The sequence below is a fragment of the Oncorhynchus mykiss genome, chromosome Y (genome assembly GCF_013265735.2).
Source record: "Oncorhynchus mykiss isolate Arlee chromosome Y, USDA_OmykA_1.1, whole genome shotgun sequence".
Lineage (NCBI taxonomy): Eukaryota > Metazoa > Chordata > Actinopteri > Salmoniformes > Salmonidae > Oncorhynchus > Oncorhynchus mykiss.
Genome location: NC_048593.1, coordinates 1478901 through 1502974, shown reverse-complemented (window position 1 = coordinate 1502974; position 24074 = coordinate 1478901). Strand labels below are relative to the sequence as shown.

The 24074-nt window shown below is 42.3% G+C and overlaps 1 pseudogene; it reads left to right on the top strand.

The window, feature by feature from the left end:
- The first annotated feature begins 12561 nt into the window (after positions 1-12561).
- LOC118945259 lies at positions 12562-17134 on the top strand (annotated as a pseudogene).
- The last annotated feature ends 6940 nt before the right edge of the window (positions 17135-24074 follow it).

The following is a 24074-nucleotide window of genomic DNA, read 5'->3' as shown; positions in this document are numbered from 1 at the left end:
ATAACATTTTGCATTGTTGCCAAAAAGTTCAATTTTGGTTTGATCTGACCAGAGCACCATCTTCCACATGTTTGGTGTGTCTCCCAGGTGGCTTGTGGCAAACTTTAAACGACACTTTTTATGGATATCTTTAAGAAATGGCTTTCTTCTTGCCACTCTTCCATAAAGGCCAGATTTGTGCAATATACGACTGATTGTTGTCCTATGGACAGAGTCTCCCACCTCAGCTGTAGATCTCTGCAGTTCATCCAGAGTGATCATGGGCCTCTTGGCTGCATCTCTGATCAGTCTTCTCCTTGTATGAGCTGAAAGTTTAGAGGGACGGCCAGGTCTTGGTAGATTTGCAGTGGTCTGATACTCCTTCCATTTCAATATTATCGCTTGCACAGTGCTCCTTGGGATGTTTAAAGCTTGGGAAATCTTTTTGAAATTATGAACATTGTCAAGTGTCCCACAATTACTGAGGTTGATTGCTATATGAAATACCAATCAAGCTCAGTAATTGTGGGACACTTGACAATGTTGATAATTCATTTCATTACAAACTCAAAACATTTAAGCTAAAAATGAGCTCAACTGCATTTGAAAACTTTCACACTGGACAAAGGCAAACCTTGTTTGGATTGTTTAAATGGTATAGAGTATGGTGTTATTTGATAAATTATGAATAGTTAAACTTTTTTTGAATCGATATAGCTTCTTGTTCCCGTCCACTGACACTGCAAGCATGCTGGGTGAAAAGGCTGGGCAGTCAATGTCCTGTATATCACAGACAAGGCTGGGCAGTCAATGTCCTGTATATCACAGACCAGGCTGGGCAGTCAATGTCCTGTATATCACAGTCCAGGCTGGGCAGTCAATGTCCTGTATATCACAGACCAGGCTGGGCAGTCAATGTCCTGTATATCACAGACCAGGCTGGGCAGTCAATGTCCTGTATATCACAGAACAGGCTGGGCAGTCAATGTCCTGTATATCACAGACCAGGCTGGGCAGTCAATGTCCTGTATATCACAGACCTGATCAATTTCAGAACGGCAGTACATCCACTCAAAGCAGATTTTTTGAAAAGTGTCCGCACAGATCATTCTGTTCTCGTAAGGAAAAAATACATATGGGAAAGATATGAAATAACTTACAACAATACTATAAACAAAACATACTATAATTCACTATGGCTGACTGGATTTGAGTTAAAGCAGGACCAGTGTATAGTGTTGACAGCAAAGCAGGTGAAAGCCAATGCAAAAGTAGGATGAGTACTTATGTTGTAAAGAGCAGGAAATATTGGATACAAGAGTGGCACAGATAAGGGGCATGGCAGGACAGTGGTGCAGGAGGCTAACACTGTAGCAAGAGAACTGACGTTTTAACCTAGATGTAGTACTGGAAATACATTTTGTTACAACGCTTTGTGCAACATAACTTTAACATATTGTTAACCTGAAGTCATACATTTGTAAGGCTGAGTATAATTTATTGTTACCTTGCCAAAGAAGTCAGTTCGCTGCTCCAAAATCCACATAAACGCCAGACGGGACATTCCTGGGGCTGACACTTTCAGCTCCTCAAAAGAGCTGAACAGATCTACCTGGTATATGGTGTCACAGTTGACAGTGGCAGGCCAGAACACATTCTTTATCAGATCTGCCAAGTTTGGTGTCCAGGTGCTAAGACAGGTTGTGCAGGTCAGTAGAGGCAATATGACATTATAGAGACCTTGAGGATTAAAATGTACAGTCTGAATTAATGTTGTTTTACATTGCATTGCTACATCACTGTTTGGTTACAGTCACGACTTCCGCCGAAGTCGGCTCCTCTCCTTGTTCGTTCGGTGGTCGACGTCACCGTCTTTCTAGCCATCGCCGCTCCATTTTTCATGTATCCATTTGTTTTGTCTTGTTCCCTGCACACCTGGTTTTCATTCCCCAATCAATCTACATGTATTTATTCCTCTGTTCCCCATCGGGTCTTTGTGTAAGATTGTTTGTGTTATGTGTGTATTGTTGACGTGCCAGTCTGGCTTGTTTTTTCCGTGTTATTTTTCACAAAGATGTTTATTGTTAAACATAATTCTTGTGACTGTTTTGCGCGTTTTGCACTTTTGCCTAAATAAAGTGTGCGCCTGTTCACAAATCTCTGCTCTCCTGCACCTGACTTCGCTACCAGTACACATCTGACAGTTACTGTAGATATTGCACATGCCATTTATTCCTACGAGGATTATGTTTCTGAGGGCCAACATGGACGGTGCTTTTCAGGCAACCACATATCACCTCTGATGTGTCCAATGGTAAGAACACAATCTAGGGACAATATTTTATACAACATTGAACAAGAATACATTTGAACTTTGATATAATACATTCAGCCGCAAAAAAAAAACATTAAAAAAAACACACCCTGTTCATGAAGTGGATATTTCCCATCACTGTGGAGAAATATGGCTGTGGTTGGAGGAAGGGGTGTGTAGAATCCCTCGATCATGGACTCTCTGTTGTGCAAGGGGAACATGGCATATGTAGAGACATCGAAGTCTTCGCAGTAAAGCTGTTTTGGGCTCTACATCGCAGAATAGCCTTTTTCACATTGCATGGCTGACAGATCTTCTGAGAAGCATGCTCTGCAGCCAGCAGAGAATCTACAATCTCAGGCCTGGACTCCCTCCACCTATCCTGTGAGAGTTCCTTCCTCACATTCCAACTGCGTGATGCACCAGGCACAGCAGGATTTGCACACTCAGGGTCCTCTAAGTCAGCTAGGAGGATCTTAATTTTTCAATTAAGTATTGTTTATTGAAAACACAAAAAAATGGGGGGAAAAATTTAATTAAGAATATTATAAAATTAAATTATTAAAACGCACATAGGGCTGTAAATAGGTGACAGCAAATATATCTCTGCACAGTCTATGATGTGACAAGCCATAAACCTCAGCTTTGATTATACAGTAAATTCAATTACAGGGCAGACCAAAATATTGAGTATTAAGTCTAATATGGAATATCAAACAATAGAACTTGATCCCATTGTCAAATATAAATTCTGAATGTTCTTAAAACAGCAAAAACACACTGAGTACAAAACATTATCTTTCCCTGACAGACTGACCAGGTGAAAGCTATGATCCCTTATTGATTTCACCTGTTAAAACCACTTCAGTGTAGATAAAAGGGAGAAGACAGATTCAAGGAGGATGTTTAAGCCTTGAGACAATTGAGACATGGATTGTGTATGTGTACCATTCAGAGGGTGACTGGGCTAGACAAAATATTTAAGTGCCTTTGAACGGGGTATGGTAGTAGGTGCCAGGTACACCGGTTTGTGTCAAGAACTGCTAGTAAGAATAGAAGATATTGATGTAGTCATTGTGTGCAAGGAATATGTATCCAAATACCTGACATCTTCAAATGGGGGGACTAGACATATAAAGTGCTGTTATTTCTAAATGGTAAATCAGATAAGTCTGAAAACACACTGAAATAAAAGGTGACATTCTGTACTGTAACCTCATATCAAACATTTGATCTCAAAACCGAAATTCTGGAGAATAGAGACACATTTAAAAATGTTGCATCACTGTCAAAATAAAGATGAAGTGCAGTATAATTCAGTAACATCATGATGACCCCAATTTTGGCAGTGAAACAATTTGAACATACCTATTTCTTCATCAATGCCGAAAACTGGAGTGGATTCCAATCCACTGGTCCTTGTCAAAAAAGGATTTGACTAATGGGGCATTCAGAAGTTGATGAAGCCATTTTTTGGACATATATTAATGATATGTACCCATTGATTCTTGAAGATTCTAACTTATTAATGCCTCATGAGTTTAATTCAACTGTCGTACACCATCAGAACCCAAAATATAAGCTTGTTTTACCCAAATTATAAGCTTGTTTTAGTCAAATGTTTGCAAACTAAGTAAATGTAAAAAAACAAACACCTTAAAACATGGTTAAAACGATTATTTTAATAACATTGATGGTAAGTTATTGCATCCATAGCTGTCCAGGTCGCAGTTGTAAATGAGAACTTGTTCTCAACTAGCCTACCTGGTTAAATAAAGGTGAAATACAAAACATTTAAAAAGTGGTTACATTTCCCCAACCCCATTACTCAGCTTTTAACCAAAACAGGGGAGGGGAGTGTGCTGTAATTTTTTCAACTACCGATTAGGGCTTTAATAAAAATACAAATACAATAAATTAATTATAAGGCCACTGAATAACAAGGAATTGTATAGAATAATCTATTCAATCGCTCATCAATACCATATTCTTCCTCCTCAGTGACTGGCCAACAATTTTGCACTAGTCTGGCTCTTGGTGTACTGGCTCTTGGTGTACTGGCCCTTGGTGTACTGGCCCTTGGTGTACTGGCCCTTGGTGTACTGGCTCTTGGTGTACTGGCCCTTGGTGTACTGGCTCTTGGTGTACTGGCCCTTGGTGTACTGGCCCTTGGTGTACTGGCCCTTGGTGTACTGGCTCTTGGTGTACTGGCCCTTGGTGTACTGGCCCTTGGTGTACTGGCCCTTGGTGTACTGGCTCTTGGTGTACTGGCCCTTGGTGTACTGGCTCTTGGTGTACTGGCTCTTGGTGTACTGGCTCTTGGTGTACTGGCTCTTGGTGTACTGGCTCTTGGTGTACTGGCCCTTGGTGTACTGGCCCTTGGTGTACTGGCTCTTGGTGTACTGGCTCTTGGTGTACTGGCCCTTGGTGTACTGGCTCTTGGTGTACTGGCCCTTGGTGTACTGGCTCTTGGTGTACTGGCTCTTGGTGTACTGGCTCTTGGTGTACTGGCTCTTGGTGTACTGGCCCTTGGTGTACTGGCCCTTGGTGTACTGGCTCTTGGTGTACTGGCCCTTGGTGTACTGGCTCTTGGTGTACTGGCCCTTGGTGTACTGGCCCTTGGTGTACTGGCCCTTGGTGTACTGGCTCTTGGTGTACTGGCCCTTGGTGTACTGGCCCTTGGTGTACTGGCCCTTGGTGTACTGGCTCTTGGTGTACTGGCCCTTGGTGTACTGGCTCTTGGTGTACTGGCTCTTGGTGTACTGGCTCTTGGTGTACTGGCTCTTGGTGTACTGGCCCTTGGTGTACTGGCCCTTGGTGTACTGGCTCTTGGTGTACTGGCTCTTGGTGTACTGGCCCTTGGTGTACTGGCTCTTGGTGTACTGGCCCTTGGTGTACTGGCTCTTGGTGTACTGGCTCTTGGTGTACTGGCTCTTGGTGTACTGGCTCTTGGTGTACTGGCTCTTGGAGCTGAAAGAAAGGTTTTTAATTCAAAAGATTTGCTGGAGTTCTGACTCTCCTTTTGTTAAATTATTGTACAATAATAAACATATTATTAAAAAATAAATAAATATGTATTTTCATCAGAGACAGACAACAGTTAGAGACAGGGAAAAGTGGGATCAGACCCGCATGTAAAATATTATGTGCTGTGGGTAAATGGTACTAGACCGGCCTATGGAACGGCAACAAACGTTTGATATGCTACGATACAGTATGTTTGAAAGGAAAAAGTCACACCAGAGACGAATAAAATGAAACACCTAGACAGGATGAAACTTACCAAGAGAAGTGGATGTAGTTGCCTTCCTGGTTGGAGGAACAATCTGTCCTCTCTCATCCCTTTGTCCCTGGAGGCTTGATTGTCTTTTTCTTATTATTTTCCTAAAAAGTGCATTTCAATTATCATGGCTGGCCCACTAGTAAAAGTCTCCCACAAGCCAGGTTCTGGCTCACTCACACAGTTAACATGTGTAGAGGTTCACAAGGATGCTAACAAGTGCACCCTTGTGCCTCATGCTCAATGGGCAATATCATTGATGCCTGTGATCAGGTCATATCACGGAGTCCACGTTTATATTGACATTTGTGCCATGTGGGCTCTACTTTGACAAACAAAATGCAATGATAAATCATAAATCTGTGGTGCTGGGGGTGTGTTGGGAGTATTTGTGCGCATATGGGAGCTATGGGGGTTACATTACATTAAATCCAAAATCTTTCTAGCTATTTCGCATTGACGGTAATTTTAACCCGAGAAAGTTTCTAGTGAAAAGGTGCTTACACTCAAAGCCACGTATTTACACTCAGCCAGCTCATAGTACAATTACACCCTAGCCTTATTACGGGTTAGCGTTTTGGTCATTTTGGTTGGCCAACGATATTTTAAGACTACAATGACTGCATACATTTCCCAAAATGTTATACGGGAAAAAAAAGTGGTATTGATGGACAATGGCAAGGCTGCTATTGTATTTTCAGTTACATTCTGGTCAACAAAAATGGTTTACACATTTGTTTTTTGTAATAAATATAAATACATGAAACTATAACCGAATAAAATACCATTAGCCATCATGCATTGCTTAATATTCATTCTATTTTGAAAAGGATGTTCAGAAAAATCTAAAACAGTACATATAGGCATACAACTACAATGTTTTAATAGGGATTAAATAAAGACAAAATATCTATATATTCATAATGTAAAAAAATAATATAAAAAAGTCTAGGGTATCGCGCCAATGGTTATCACGTCAATGGTTATATAGGCTATCGTGCCAATGGTTATCACGTCAATGGTTATATAGGCTATCACGTCAATGGTTATCACGTCAATGGTTATATAGGCTATCGCGTCAATGGTTATCACGTCAATGGTTATATAGGCTATCGCGCCAATGGTTATCACGTCAATGGTTATATAGGCTATCGCGCCAATGGTTATCACGTCAATGGTTATATAGGCTATTGCGCCAATGGTTATCACGTCAATGGTTATATAGGCTATCGCGTCAATGGTTATCACGTCAATGGTTATCACGTCAATGGTTATATAGGCTATCGCGTCAATGGTTATCACGTCAATGGTTATATAGGCTATCACGCCAATGGTTATCACGTCAATGGTTATATAGGCTATCGCGTCAATGGTTATCACGTCAATGGTTATATAGGCTATTGCGCCAATGGTTATCACGTCAATGGTTATATAGGCTATCACGCCAATGGTTATCACGTCAATGGTTATATAGGCTATTGCGTCAATGGTTATCACGTCAATGGTTATATAGGCTATCGCGCCAATGGTTATCACGTCAATGGTTATATAGGCTATCGCGTCAATGGTTATCACGTCAATGGTTATATAGGCTATCGCGCCAATGGTTATCACGTCAATGGTTATATAGGCTATCGCGCCAATGGTTATCACGTCAATGGTTATATAGGCTATCGCGTCAATGGTTATCACGTCAATGGTTATATAGGCTATCACGTCAATGGTTATCACGTCAATGGTTATATAGGCTATCACGTCAATGGTTATATAGGCTATCACGTCAATGGTTATCACGTCAATGGTTATATAGGCTATCGCGCCAATGGTTATCACGTCAATGGTTATATAGGCTATCACGTCAATGGTTATCACGTCAATGGTTATATAGGCTATCACGTCAATGGTTATCACGTCAATGGTTATATAGGCTATCACGTCAATGGTTATCACGTCAATGGTTATATAGGCTATCGCGCCAATGGTTATCACGTCAATGGTTATATAGGCTATCACGTCAATGGTTATATAGGCTATCACGTCAATGGTTATCACGTCAATGGTTATATAGGCTATCACGTCAATGGTTATCACGTCAATGGTTATATAGGCTATCACGTCAATGGTTATCACGTCAATGGTTATATAGGCTATCACGTCAATGGTTATCACGTCAATGGTTATATAGGCTATCACGTCAATGTTTATCACGTCAATGGTTATATAGGCTATCACGTCAATGGTTATCACGTCAATGGTTATATAGGCTATCACGTCAATGGTTATCACGTCAATGGTTATATAGGCTATCGCGCCAATGGTTATCACGTCAATGGTTATATAGGCTATCACGTCAATGGTTATCACGTCAATGGTTATATAGGCTATCGCGCCAATGGTTATCACGTCAATGGTTATATAGGCTATCACGTCAATGGTTATATAGGCTATCGCGCCAATGGTTATCACGTCAATGGTTATATAGGCTATCACGTCAATGGTTATCACGTCAATGGTTATATAGGCTATCACGTCAATGGTTATCACGTCAATGGTTATATAGGCTATCACGTCAATGGTTATCACGTCAATGGTTATATAGGCTATCGCGCCAATGGTTATCACGTCAATGGTTATATAGGCTATCACGTCAATGGTTATCACGTCAATGGTTATATAGGCTATCGCGCCAATGGTTATCACGTCAATGGTTATATAGGCTATCACGTCAATGGTTATCACGTCAATGGTTATATAGGCTATCGCGCCAATGGTTATCACGTCAATGGTTATATAGGCTATCGCGCCAATGGTTATCACGTCAATGGTTATATAGGCTATCGCGCCAATGGTTATCACGTCAATGGTTATATAGGCTATCGCGTCAATGGTTATTGCAAAGGCTTGTGTGTACAGGTTCAATTTGTGTCTTTTCACACTAATTAAGTAGGAGAAAATGCACAAAAACACACGAAATCCGCTGAAATACTTTATGTACATATATGCACCAACTGAATGTGAGGTTGGGCTGAAATAGCAGCACCACCACCTTTGCCTCTCCTATCAGCCCTAAACACATTGTAACCATCCATAGCAACATCAGAGTCCAGGGTTTTATCAGTTAACCAGGTCTCAGGTACAATATAAATATCAGGGTCTGCCTGAGAGGCCCAGATCTTGACATGATCGATATTAGGTAATAAACTATGAATATTAACATGTGAAAATGTCAAACCTTTTCTACATTTGAAATCATACAGAGTTTCAATACTTTGAGATTTCAGAACAACAGGATACAATGATTGGATTATACATATTAGGAAAAGAAAACAAAGTAGAAATAGCAATGACATTTCTCCGGTTAGCACCATTAGGCATGTCACCACTTTCAGATACAACATGTGGAACTCTCACAGTGACCAAAGAGAAAACCGACTTACATGTAATGCTAATATTGTCCTCATATACATTTTGATGACCAACAACCTTTCCAATGTTTGATGACAACAGCCGGGAGCCATTTTCACCCAGGCGAGTTCCGTCTTCCACCAAGTAGCCAGGCCTATTCCAGAAGGAGTCAAAATTGTCGACGAAGAACATGTCCAAGTACTTGGTCAGATGCATTAACCACTGGTGAAGAGACCAAAGACGGCTATAAAACACTCAGTCCCACAACGGTGAGGAGATGGAATTGGGCCCGAGACAATTAAATTGTCTCTTAGCTTTACAGATTTCATATGCATAATATCATTAGACCCAATATGCAACACAATTCTTTTCAGAGCAGGAATCTGTTTCTTGATGGTGGGCATGGCTTCTGATATATCCAATACGTTAGCTCCAGGAAAACAAAATGTACAGGTATTTCGGACTTCCACCGATCTAACCATGGAGCTTCCCATAAAAATGGTTGATGGCTGCTGTCCATTTGGAGCCGGAGCCCTCAACCTTAGCCCAATTAGGGGCTCCCCTAATTCGCCCCCCACAAATTATAGGAATAACAGAGCCCACCGTAAATCCTGGTGACGCACCTTAGTCCTCGGCGATCTGATACCGAAGGAACCTCCGACTCTCCATGAGAAGATGGGGCCGCCGTTGTGCCGAAAAGCTCCCCCATGCCAGAATCCCCCCCCTCGCGTGAACGCGCACGCACTCAATTCTTCTTGCTGTGACTTGCTTGCTAGTTGAAATTTGTGGTGGTAAATGGACAGCTACGAATAATATAGATGAGAACTCTCTTGGTAGATCGTGTTGTCTACAGCTTTTCATAAGGTACTCTACCTCAGACGAGCAATACCTAGAGACTTCTATAATAATAGACATTGCGCACCAGCTGTTATTGACAAATAGACACACCCCGGCCCTCGTTTTACCAGACGTAGCTTCTCTGTTCTGCCGATGCATGGAAAATCCCGCCAGCTCTATATTATCAGTCGTTGTTCAGCCACGACTCGGTGAAACATAAGATATTACAGTTTTTAATGTCGCGTTGGTAGGATTGTCTTGCTTCTATATCATCCATTTTGTTTTCCAATGATTGCACGTTGGCCAATAGAACGAATGGTATTGGAGGTTTACTCACTCGCCTATTAATTCTCAGAAGGCATCCCGACCTCCGCCCCCTTTTTCTCTTCACGTAAATGATGGGGATTTGGACCCATTCCTGAGAAAGCAGTTTATCCTTCATTGGACTCGTTAAAGAAAAACCTTCCTACAGTTCTACGTGAGTAATCACTGTTCTGATGTCCAGAAGTTGTTTTCGGTCATAAGAGATGGTAACAGCAACATTATGTCCAAAATAAGTTTAAAAAAGAAGTTACAAACAACGCTAAAAAACTAACAAAATAGTTGGTTAGGAGCCGTAAAACGGCAGCCATCCCCTCCGGCGCCATTCTGGTATAACATAAGGACAACTCAGTAGGCTATTCTTTTCTTCTGAAATAGACAACATGTTCTTCATATCATGCTTCTTTAGACCTGTCTAAAATAAATAATGGATTTATTGTGAAGGTGTAGGCTGTATTACATGGATGTAATATGCTTTTTAAAATGTATATGTTCCAAAGGGCTGCATCAGTGGCTTGTAGGCTATGAGTGGAAGCCAGGAGATGCTACATGTGTTTATGTTAGTTAACAGTCAATTACTGAGACTACCGAGACCGGCAGTTATTTGCTTGACAATCACCAGCTGATTAAATTTCGTGACTGCCACAGCCCTACCAACAACCATATACAGTGGGCTCCAAAATTACTGGCACCTGACTGGCAATGCACAAACAATGCTTAAACAAATATAAACAATATTTTTATAGAGATAAACTCAAAATGTGAGAAGTACTGTACTTTCAAAATGTTTCAGTGGAACCAACCAAAATAATTTATTGATTTAATTAAAAGTCAATGTCCTCCAAATCAAGGTTTCACAATTAATGGCACCCTTAAAGATTATTGTAAATAACATCTACCAAAATTAAACCACAAATTAAATTCCACTTATTTAAGTCTTAAGGAACTATATTGAGCCATTACATCACTTTCTGTTTCACTAGGGTGTAAAAATGAGGTAACACACATGCAATATCCCTTTGTCATCCAACACCATGAAGAAAACAAAAGAACTGGCAGTTAAAAAGAGGCAGATGGTTGTAGACCTTCATAAATCTGGTAATGGCTACAAGAAGATCCACAAACGATTGAATATACCACTGAGCACTGTCAGGGCACTTATTATAAAATTCAAAAGATATGGAACAGTTGAAAACCTCATGGGTAGAGGACGCAAATGCATTTTGCCCCCCAGGATAGGGAGGAGGATGGTGAGAGAAGCAACAAAATCTCGAAGAATCACTGTGAAAGAATTACAGGCCTTGGTGGCGTCTTTGGGTCACCAGGTTTCAAAATGCACCATCAGACGCTACCTCCACATCCACAGGCTCTTTGGAAGGGTTGCCAGAAGAAAGCCCTTAATGACACCAAGACATAGACGCAAGCGCTTGGAGTTTGCCAAACGTCATTTAAATTATGACTGGAAGAAGGTGCTCTGGTCAGATGAGACCAAAATTGAATGTTTTGGTCAGATACAGCATCGGCATGTTTGGCGTCGAAACAGAGATGCATACAAGGAGAGGCACCTCATACTCACGGTGAAATATGGAGGGGGGTCAGTGATATTTTGGGGCTGTTTTAATTCCAGAGGTCCAGGGGCACTGGTTAAGATTGATGGCATAATGAATTCTACCAAGTATCAGGCAATTTTGTCTGACAATCTGGTTGCCTCTGCCAAAAGGCTGGGACATGGCCGTAGGTGGACTTTCCAACAAGACAATGACCCGAAACATACCTCAAGATCCACACAGAAATGGTTCTGTGACAACAAAATCAATCTCAGTCGCCGGACCTCAATCCAATCAAAAACCTGTGGGCTGAGTGGAGAGGGCAGTTGATAAGCGCAAACCCAAGAATGGGAAGGATCTTGAAAAGATCTGCAGAGAGGAATGGTCCAAAATCCCTCCAGATGTGTTCCTTAACCTTGTCAAACATTACAGGAAAATACTCCATGCTGTTATCCTTGCCAGAGGTGGTTGCGCTAAGTACTAAATGATGAGTGCTTCTACACCTGCATTGCTTGCTGTTTGGGGTTTTAGGCTGGGTTTCTGTACAGCACTTTGAGATATCAGCTGATGTATGAAGGGCTATATAAATAAATTTGATTTGATTTGATTTGAGTGCCAATAATTATGAAACCTTGATTTTGGTTAAATGTATTTTGTATTAAATAATTGAATGATTTTGGTTGGTTCCATTGAAACATTAATAAAGTACAATATTTCTCACATGTTGATATTTTGAGTTTCTCTATAATTATATAGTTTTTTAAAAGTATTGTTTGTGCATTGCCAGTCAGGGGTGCCAGTCATTTTGGAGCCCACTGTATTTCCGACATAAAACAAACTGATATCTATTGCCGTTTCATTTTCTCATCTTTCCGCCTTCTCCGTCCCTCAGAACTAAGCTGCTAGAATGCTATGGTGATCAGGGCTTCCTAGCCAAGCTCCATTGTGTGAGACAAGCTTTCCAGGTCTGAAATGCTTACTGAAGATGATTTATTGGTATTTATAAACTGGGTGGTTCGAGCCCCGACTGCTGATTGGTTGAAAGTCGTGGTATTTCAGACAGTATACAACGGGTATGACCCAAAAATATGTTTTACTGTGCTAATTACATTGGTAACCAGTTTATAATAGCATTAAGGCCCCTCTAGGGTTTGTGGTTGCGTCGTGCCAAAGAACAGCCCTTAGATGTGGTATGTTTGCCATATACCACACCGCCTCGTTGCCTTATTGCTTAAATTGACAATGTTACTGTGGATTTGATGTGACCAATATGGGTCTTTGCTGAAGTCCGCAGTGGTCAGTTGGTGTTTTTGACAGGTTCTGTTGCTGGACGTAACTCACCGGACGTTCTTCATGGAGACCGGCAAGCAGAGGATCACAGGACTCATGACCAAGGCAAACAAGGTGACAATACTCACCTATATCCGTACCGATACATGCACTACGTGACCAAAAGTATGTGGACAACTGCTTGTCGAACATCTCATTCCAAAATCATGGGCATTAATATGGAGTTGGTCCCCCCCTTTCTGCTATAATAGCCTCCACTCTTCTGGGAAGACTTTCCACTAGATGTTGGAACATTGCTGTGGGGACTTGCTTCCATTCAGCCACAAGCATTAGTGAGGTCGGGCACTGATGTTACGTGTTTAGGCCTGGTTCGCAGTCGGCCATCCAATTCATTCCAAATGTGTTTGATGGGGTTGAGATCTCTGTGCAGGCCAGTCAAGTTCTTCTACACCGATCTCGACAAACAATTTCTGTATGGACCTTGCTTTGTGCAAGGGGGCATTGTCATACTGAAATAAAAGGGCCTTCCCACAAACTGTTGCCACAAAGTTGGAAGCACAGAATGGCTGAAATAGCCGAAGCCACTAATTTGAAGGGGTGTCCACATACGTTTGTGTACATACTGTATATATCCTTACCCCAAAAACCCTGTATCTTCACTATCTCTCTGAACATGTTTGTTACTTTTTAACACAGTATCTACAGTTGTAACTTCATTGTTTTGTTCCTCTTTGTTCCCTGTAGAGTCCCAAAGCCTTCCTGGAAGCGTATGAGGACATGCTTCTCTACACCCAGAGAGAGGAGACTTGGCTGGTCAGCAAGATGGATGGAGCTAGAGGGTTGAGGGGTGAGACATTTAAAAAAACAAATCCTCAAACATAAATGAAAGTATGTAGAGATTCTAGTAAATCTTTCATAAGATAATTATAGCTAGAGTCAGTGTCTATAAATCCCTCTGAGTAGATTGACTAGTGCGTGACAACTCATGAACTCTCACACTTTACATGTGGTGTAGAGCTGGGCCATATTCATTGCACACCAAACAACTAAAACAGGGAGGGACTACCTGAACTTATTTTCTACTAATAAGAAATGCTCGTTTTGCTATTGTGTGCACTAATGAATATACATACAACCCAGGTGTATTTGAAGCTCCTGACCTCGTATGACCTATGACCTCTGCCAGGTGGTGGTAATGAACTTCTTTGACATTGTGCTGGACTTCATCCTAATGGATGCCTTCGAGGACCTGGAGAGCCCACCCTTGTCCGTGGTGGCCGTGCTGAGGAACTGATGGCTCTCCGACAGCTTTAAGGAGACATTGAGACCACACACAGAATCTCTCACACACACACTGAAAAACACATACACACACACTCCTATAGCCATCAAGCTATATTGATCCTATCAGGCTTAATAACAACTGTAATACAAACATAACATATTTACACAGGCTGACATGCTGGACAACAGGGTCTATTGCATTCACTTCAACTATACCATTGGTGAAAATATCCTGAAATGTAATAAATCATGCATTGTGTGTGTTTCTCAGGCCCTGGCTACTGCGTGCTGGTCCGTTCTGAAGGCCAAGAGGCATCTGCTGATGGTTCCAGACGGCTTCATCTCCCACTTCTACGCCATATCAGAATACGTGAGCCCTGTCCTGGCCTTTGGCTTCCTGGGTCCCAGACAGCACCTCAGTGAGGTCTGCACCATCTTCAAGGTGGGAGTTTTAATCTGGACTTTTCCCCCTGACCTTTTGTCCCTGATGTATCTACTACCAGTATTTAAAGGTCACACATCACTTTGTTTTTTCATTTTCTGCTAATTTGCTCTTTTACTCATGATTTTGCAAGGAATGTCATGCTTGTGCTTTGTCTGTTTGTCCTGGTGTTACCTTGATTCTTGCATAGAGCTCACCTTAAATCACAAATTGAATCAAAGTGATCTCTACGGCGCTTTAATCTCTGGGATGCCTTAATCTCTCAAGTATTGTAATTCCTGTAGACAGTGTACCCAGATTTTCAGAAGTGAAATGCATGTGGAAAACAAGCTTGATTTTTCTTATAAATAAATTACATCTCATGATGACATTGCTCAATGTACTGAACTCATGGAAAGACTGCATCGACTGCATATCTCACTCTCTCTCTGCTACTGCACAGCAACAAATAATGCAGTACCTGAAGGACATGTTTGACCATGTCAAGGTGCGCTTCACCTCAGCCCAGTCTCTGGCCGAGGACCTCCTGAGCCTGTCCCACCGCCACAGCGACATCTTGCTTGGCTACCTGGGCATCGATAGTGCTAGGAGCCTGATTGATGAAAAGTGTTGTGACGTTGTATTAGTTAATGTGACTGTTGCTCATCGAATTATTAAAAGTTTCTAATTGCGTGATTAACTGAATCAAGCAATTATTAACTCATTAACCTGGGGCACCATGGGAAAATAAGTTTTTATTGAGTCTCGATTTCCCAAATTAACTCAAAGAATATCAGAATACCGATTTTACAACAGCCGCTAATTAATCAGTTACCTCTACAATCTCCTTCTGAACGTCGTATAATCCGGGAATCTGCACGGACCCGGGTCTCACCAATGAGTTTGTACCACACCAATCTTAGTTGAGTATTTATTTACTAGAAAGCTAAAATGATGATAAAAGATACACATACACAAAAACACATTCTAGGCTATTGATTAGAACTTAGTATAACGGGACAACACACTATGGCACATGTTACCCAAAATGGGGATTTAAAAGATAGAGAAAAAGAGAAAGTACACGAGAGAAATATACATTTGGGTGAATTTGTCAGCTATGCTTATTGTAACCCTAGCCTTGCCCCAAACTGCCGCTCTTATGGGTCAGAATATAATGATGTAATTACGTGGGGAAGGTCTCTGTGGATTCTCCGTGTGGACTGTCCAGGCTGCTCAATGACGCACTTCTCCGGCACACCTCTCTGGTCGTCCTCACGATGTCAGTGTCCTTTTGGCTTAGGAGTCTGTTCCCTCGCCCTTGTTCTGGAAGGGCTCTTCTGAGGACAGACAGCTCTGTAGCTTAGAGCTCACAGCATAGGAATGAGACAGTGTAGATACCACGATTCGAAGGGAGATGGAGGCTAGGTGGTTTGACTTGAATTCACCCGCTTAGACACAGCTACTCATCCGTAGCTTGGGTAGAAAAATATTTATTTGTCTTCAAACTTGTGTTGCGTTTGGGTTCGTTTACTTTTTAGACCTCGGCAGCAGCTTGGGTCACGTTGTCTTATCTGTAAATTCTTTACTCACAGGTTTTATACCCTCGTGTCAAAAGTGGGCGTAACCGCCTTTAGGGCAATTCTCTGGGTGTACCTAGTTAAGAGACAAGGTCTAGATTTTACTCAAATCCAATTTTAGACAACTAACTTCACATTTAATCTTTACCAAAACATTCTCTTTGATTTGGACATTTTCCATACAACGTACAATGTATAAACATCAAACATATACTAGGTAAACTGTTGACGTTACAATGTTTTCGTAATAACGTCATCTATTAACCTTTAATAACAAAACAAAAATGACATACATTTTCATATTCCATCTATCGTCATGACCACAAGCTTGATTTTTCTTAGAAACAAATTGCATCTCATGATGACATTGCTCAATGTACTGAACTCATGGAAAGACTGCATCGACTGCATATCTGACGGAAACCATTGTTCCAAAGTCCCTTTATTTCATGTTTAATGTTCTGAGGCTGGTTCTCCATAGTAACAGGACAAAAGGAATTTGTCTGTGGCCTAAGATTTACCAGGGGTGTGAGGGGTCATAAAACCCCCACATCTTCAGACCCCTAGATCTCTCCTCTTCAGTTGCGGTTGAGAGATAATCTGTTGGGTTGTGGTCTCCTGCAACCTGACCTGATCAAGACAGTCATGACAGTCCCCCTCTGGTAGGTTCAACTTGGAATGATTCTGCATGTTGCAACCCACCATAAGAATGACCATCGGATGTCCTGGTTTGTGGATCATCATAGCAGTTCCCCTCCCCCCTTTGGTGGTTCACCCTGGTAGGATTTCCGCAAGCTGCGGACCACCACCAGAATGGATCTGGGAGGTCCGGCAGTGGCTCTGTGTTCCGGCCCGTTGTCCGGTTATCCCGGCTAGTGGATCTAGGCAGTAACTTGGCAGACGTTAATAACATACAACACTCAGGCAATACATCATTACATTTCTTCCCCAAATGAGCGGCATTGGGGCTCTACTGCTTCCTAAGTGTCAAAGACAATTAAATGAAAAATAATGGAAAAAAACATTAAAAAAATGCTAAATGTGTCTACCACACCTTAATCATCTAATTTGGACTATGTTCTATATATGTCCAAGGTCTTGGCTAAATGACTCTATCATGGCATTGTCTCTAATGTCATGTCTAGGGTGATCCTACTTGCAGGTGGGTAGTTAAGGCACTTGGAAAAACTTGGCCCCTGAAGGCCAAAGCTTACATTGGGAACATTACTGGGCTGACCTAGCAAGTTCGGGAGAGGAGGCTGGGACTGGGCCCCTTAAGGGGGTTTCAGGATCTATTGGCAACTTTCCAAAAATCGGGATCTCTTCCGTCCCACGAGTGATCCTAGTATAAGACCTCATTAGGTCTTCCATTGCACGTGTGCGCCTGTGTACGTAGTAGGTGCACACTCCAAGGGAAATAAGACCAAGGATCATGGTAACAGTCAGGATACTGTCCGGCACCGTCCAAGAGCGGGTGAAAAGTGCCTCATCCGTTACGCTAAGATCAACAGTCATGGGTCCCTCATACTGGATTTGGTTTTGAATGGCTTGTGGTAACTCAAAGGAATGTTTAGCAAAAGCGTCCGGCATTTCAATCTCTGTGTTTATCCTGTCGTCGGGAAGTTGGTATAGAGTGAGGTCGTATATGTGAATAATCGCCCCCTCTGATGGAGTCATGGCGTTCGTAAGTCATAGTGGCGGACAGTGTCTTGACCAACCATCGGTTCCCTGTTTGGTTGCTTCTTTCTACCCTGCCCGAGCTCCTAGGGTGGTATGCGATGTGGAGTTTAGCTTTGACTCCCAGAAGCCTCCACAGTTCGGTCATTACAGCTGCCGAAAAGTGGGTTCCTCTGTCGCTGTCCACGGTTTCTCCTGGCAGGCCGAAACGACTGAAAACGTGGTTTAGTGTCACACTCTGACCATTATTTGCGTTGTTTGTGTCTATGTTATGATGCTTGTTAGCACAGTGTTTCTTTAGCTGTCACGCTCGTCTTGTTAGTTTGTTTGTTTGTTTTAGTGTGCTTCGTGTTTTTTCGTCCGTTCATTAAAGTATGCATTCACACCACGCTGCGCTTTGGTCTCCTCAATATGACGATCGTGACATTTAGCAAAAGAACGGCCGTGGTTTCCGCTGTGTCATTGGTCGCCGGCAGGCACTCCACCCACTTTGTGAATCCGCAAGTCACTGTGAGGAGATACTTGTTGCCTCTGGCCGCCCTGGCCGACCTTGCTGTCAGAATCGACATCCAGCCTGAACGTTTATGTGTCGTCAAGTGGCAATACGAGAGTTAGTGCGATTGCTTTTGACTGACAAGTAAACAGACTACCTCCCTCTCCATCTAGGTCTAGGGAGGACGGAAGAGGCCCAATTCATGGGAACAATCAGTTCAAAATCATGGAAGGAGTAATTGATCAATGTTCCTAGCTGAGTGTGCCGAGAAATGGAAATATCCGCTTGAGTCAGATTTTGTATCAGGAAGTAAGTGGATCTAGCGGTTAGTTCCAACAGCAGGTTGCCATTGATAGTTAGCCCCAAGTCGAATAGTTGCGGAGAGGGTTGGAAGAATGCAGTGTTGCCTTCCATCCGGTGTCCGGGCGCCAGGTTCAGTCTTACAGAAACCTCTGTGGTTCTTGCCGGAATCAACATAGCACCTTGCAAGCTTCAGGAATAGTCTGCCCGGATGCCATTTGCACCGGGTAGAATGACAAGGCATGTTGGTTTGGCTGCACCAAAGACCAAAGAACTTGGTGTATGGTATCGAGTTTCACACCCAATCTTACCAAAATGTCTGCTCCCACATAGACTGTATGTGACCAGATTTGATTGGTTTTCCAATCCATTAGTGGTACCAAACGGTCAATTAAATCGATCCCAATCAGCATCCGTTCAATTTCGATGCTAGTCACATACACGGGGTGGATCAGTGACACACTTTCGAAGTTGAGTTTAAGTAGGAGACGTTTGGTTAGGGACGAGGTAGCTTGAGTGAAGCCTCGAAGGTATCTCAATGCTCCGTTTTCAACCAACGTTTTGCAGGGTCCACTGTCCTTTTTAGTTCATCCAGCAAGGTTTTGGATATGAGGGAAATTGTCAAACCCGAATCTATCAGAGCGTGACAGGTCAAACAGTCCTTGCTTGTGTCTAGAATGAGTTGTTTCTGGACAGGGATTTGATTGGGGGCGGGGGTAATGGAAATGTTTGCGTCCTCTCGAATTGCATGAGTTTTGGCGGACTTGGTTTCCAACGATTTTACGCCTAGTCATGATGACTTATCCTTGTACTCTTTCTCAGATTTCTTACGATGCAGCACATCTCTTATCAGAGCTTCTAGATCATTTCGGTTAGCGTTTAGATCATTGTTGAACACTTTGTTGCCCTTGTTACGCTTGTTACCCTTAGGTCCTGACCCTTTGTGAGGGTTAGGCGCAGGGGCATATCGGCTAGGTTGATCTCTAGGGGACCTGTTAGATTGGGGACGTTCATCGTGGCTATTGTTACAGCGGTGGTTGTCGGGGTGGTGGTTACTTGGTAGCCACCCCCTTTGATCGTCATCTTTTACCGCACATGTCCCCAGTGCAGCACCTTCTAATTCGAGTGATGGTTCACGCGTAAGCTCGAAAGTCGAGGTGTCCGGGCTCTCAGCCCGGTTTGCTTTTGATGCTTCGAAAGCGGTGCTTGCAAGTTCTCGGAGCGTCGAGATTGGCAACCCAACGTGGGCAGTAGGGCCCAAATAGTTAATGAAGTTGGGAGACATGTTTGACAGGAACAGTTGTTTAAATGGCAATAGATCTTCCATTCCAGCTTCAGTGAGCATGCCAAAGTAAGCTGAACGAAGCCGGTGATAGTAGGCTTGTGGATGTTCATTTCGAGCTTGTCTGATATTGTTAACCAACGAGCTATCGTGTTTGCGAGTCGCAGAACCACTGAATTCTATTTTCAAAACCGTGGCAAGTTTAGCATAGTCGTTTTGCACGTGTTGCTCTTGAACCATGTCACGTGTCTGTTGGACGTTCGCTTCAAAAGGTAGAGCCTGTCTGCATTCGTAGCATTTGGGTAGCCATCCAAGGCGTCCTCTATGTCTGCTAAGAATATCTCAGTGTCGTTTGGCTTTCCTGGAACAGGGTCAAAGAGGTGGAAGTTTTTGACGATTTTGTCAAGGCGATCCCCGCCAAGTGCGGGATCATAATGTGTAATGTATGTAATGTGTAATGTTTGGGTTTTTGAGTTGGAGGCTGCAAACACGATTTAACTCAGTTTGTAAACGTCAATGAATCATCAAGACTGGGTCAGTAATGCGAGTTGGTTATTACTGAACTTGCCAAAACAGATTTAATTAATTAAATCGATTTTAATGAGCATCTGCCCTCTCCCGTGGGGAATTGTGGGCCGAAAGGCCAAGAGGAAAAGTCAAGCTGTGGTTGTGTTGGCAAGGAGGCCCCAATTCACTGTGGGCCGAATGGCCAAGAGAAAGAGACTGAAATCTCCTGTCATCTACATTCCCTCGGTCTCTGAGCTCCGGGTGTGAGCTAGGTTGCTTGGTTTGGTTGTCCTGCGATAGCTCGTGACTGTTCTGGAGTTCCTCCAGATGATACCTAAGGGTGGTGTTCTGCTGCATCGCAGAGTCCACCTGGGAGTGGAGGGTGTGTATTTTAGACACGTAGGTGTCGCCCTTGCTCCGCTCGGCCTCATACTTATCTGTCATGGTTTGCAGTGAGAGGTCTTGAGTGTGGAGTGAGAGATCCAGTGATATGATATCCTCCTTTTGTTTAGAGGTCCCATTTTCCAACTTTCTCACCTGGTCTTTCTCATCCTTCAGTAAATCAGCGACTTCAATGAGTTCTGCTGTTTTGTCCTCCAACTTGGTCATTGTGTTCATTAACTGATCGTCTTTGGTCTGCAGCTTTTGGAATAGAGCATTATTGCTTTGAGTGGTTTCATTCACAACCGCTTGCAGGGCATCAAGTTGCTTGCCCCGGTTTCTAGCTAGCTCGTCAGATTCATCTAGCTTTGCGTGGACTTCATCGTATTTAGTTTTGGCTAAAACGAGTTGTTCCTTTAAGAATACGGACTTGGTCAAGAGTTTGTTTGCGTTCTTTGTTATAAGTGTTAGGCAGATCTTCCAATTTATCTGTCCTCACACACAGTTCCTCGGCTAGCAGTAGCTTCTCCTTTTCGGCTTTCGATGCCAGCTCCCTGGTTCTCTCCACCTGTGCCTTGAACTCCCTTCCTGCTCGTGCCTCTGCTGGGCACTGAGGTACTGGTACACTGTCCATCTCTGCTGGTGGGCATAGTTGAGGGCTAAACTGGAGAGAACCTTTACCAGGCCTCCGCCTGATAGTCTATTTTGAAGAGCATCTGTCGCAATGTCTGCATTTTTCTCGCTTATGGCATCGAAATCTAACATTTCCAGCCCCTCGGCATAGTTAGGATTTGCATTGTTGCTGAGGTCAGCGATCAATCTTTCCGTGGGTGGAGGTCCACTGATTAGAGGGGAAATGGGTGGAAACCCATTTGATGGATTGCTCATTGTTATGATTATCAGTTATTTCAATTTATGTAATGTTTGGGTTTTTGAGTTGGAGGCTGCAAACACGATTTAACTCAGTTTGTAAATGTCAATGAATCCTCAAGACGGGGTCAGTAATGCGAGTTGGTTATTACTGAACTTGCCAAAACAGATTTAATTGATTAAATCGATTTTAATGATAAATCTAACCTGTATAGGCTATTTGGGAATTTTAAATTTAATTCACTTGAAGGAGTTGCTATCTCTAAGTTAATGTGGAAAGGTTTAACTATGTCTCATTGGTTAGAACACATTAGTTTGCGTATTATTCCAATAATCAACCTGGAAAGGTAGTGTAGCAATTTAATGTATGTATTAAATTGAATGAGCCAATGATATCCAATCAGTTGAGACTGGTTAGATATCGTACAGCATAACCTGAATTATTTAAAAATAATTACTGGTGATTCTTCACGATTGGACAGGGGCACAGCTTTAGTTTGTAGAAGTGGGGTGGACATAACTTGGCGGGGTGTCTGGGGATCCTCCCATTTTTGGAGGCATCTAAAGATAATTTCCTGAATATTCAGACCACATAATTTGACCCATGACTAACAAACAAAAAGTAAGCAAATATACCCACAGTCATCATGCTACTGTAGGTAAGAGACCATTATTAAATGTTTAAGTATTAAGACTGAACTAAATCATTCCACCTTTTAACCAATAGCCTAATAAATGAACAAACCTTACAAATAAAGTACAAAGACTTCACTTTTGATCTACTTTATTAAGACGTCCTCTATATAACATTTCAGCCAGACCGCCCAGCCAGCCTAAGCGGCCTGTACGCCCGACCCCCACCAGTCTAGTCAATAACTCAACTCTCTCCCCAACACCAGCAAGCAAACAAAAACAGGGAGAATCTGTAGACATGCTGCGATAAAAGAACATACTCTTTATCAGAAATCAGCCAGCCTTCAAAATATGTCCCCTTTTATGTTTCTCACCTCCAGCAGAGTAAAAACATTTCTGAGTGCATGATATTCAGTTTAACTGGCATATACAGTGGGGCAAAAAAGTATTTAGTCAGCCACCAATTGTGCAAGTTCTCCCACTTAAAAAGATGAGAGAGGTCAGTAATTTTCATCATAGGTACACTTCAACTATGACAGACAAAATGAGAAAAAATAATCCAGAAAATCACATTGTAGGATTTTTTATGAATGTATTTGCAAATTATGGTGGAAAATAAGTAGTTGGTCAATAACAAAAGTTTATCTCAATACTTTGTTATATACCCTTTGTTGGCAATGACAGAGTTCAAACGTTTTCTGTAAGTCTTCACAAGGTTTTCACACACTGTTGCTGGTATTTTGGCCCATTCCTCCATGCAGATCTCCTCTAGAGCAGTGATGTTTTGGGGCTGTTGCTGGGCAACACGGACTTTCAACTCCCTCCAAAGATTTTCTATGGGGTTGAGATCTGGAGACTGGCTAGGCCACTCCAGGACCTTGAAATGCTTGATTTTCTGGATTTTTTTTCTCATTTTGTCTGTCATAGTTGAAGTGTACCTATGATAAAAATTACAGGCCTCTCTCATCTTTTTAAGTGGTTGAACTTGCACAATTTTTGGCTGACTAAATATGTTTTTTGCCCCACTGTAGTTCTATGGATGGTTTTACATTGCAGTCATTTATGCCTGAGATTATATGAGCATAACTGGGCATTCTAACATATCTGTGTTTAGGTCTAGTGTGATTGAGGCAAAAATAGCTAAAGTTTGTGAACTAGCTAGCTAACATTAGCAAACATTTGGCTAGCTCTAGCTAATGGTATAATGGTATATCAATTTACTTCTGTTGAAATGGGAAACAAAGACTACAAAACATTTCCATACACACAACAGCTGTTACATACTGCTACCTGACAGATAGCCATAGGCTAGCTAGAGCTGAACTGGCTGTGGTAGTTACTAGCTAGCTAACTAGCTGCTAGTAGTTCATTCACTTAAGTCGAGAGGGGATGAAACATTGGATAACGTAACACATCAGTTACACTACTAGCTCAGCACTGCAAGTATTTTTCTCCTGTCAAACAGCAGTTACCTTGCCAGCTAGATCAGTCAACTAAAGAGTAGCCAGTTTCTGCTCTGCTTGCTTGTACAACTCAGAGAAAAAGCGCAAGTACACTGACAGCAGCTCCCTCTATTAATCTCTCCCATACTGGTCCTATACACCAGCCTTTCAGAAGCTTTGCCTTCAGAAGGCCTGTCCGCACGTTCTGTTTTGTCCTTGCATTTCAGCCAG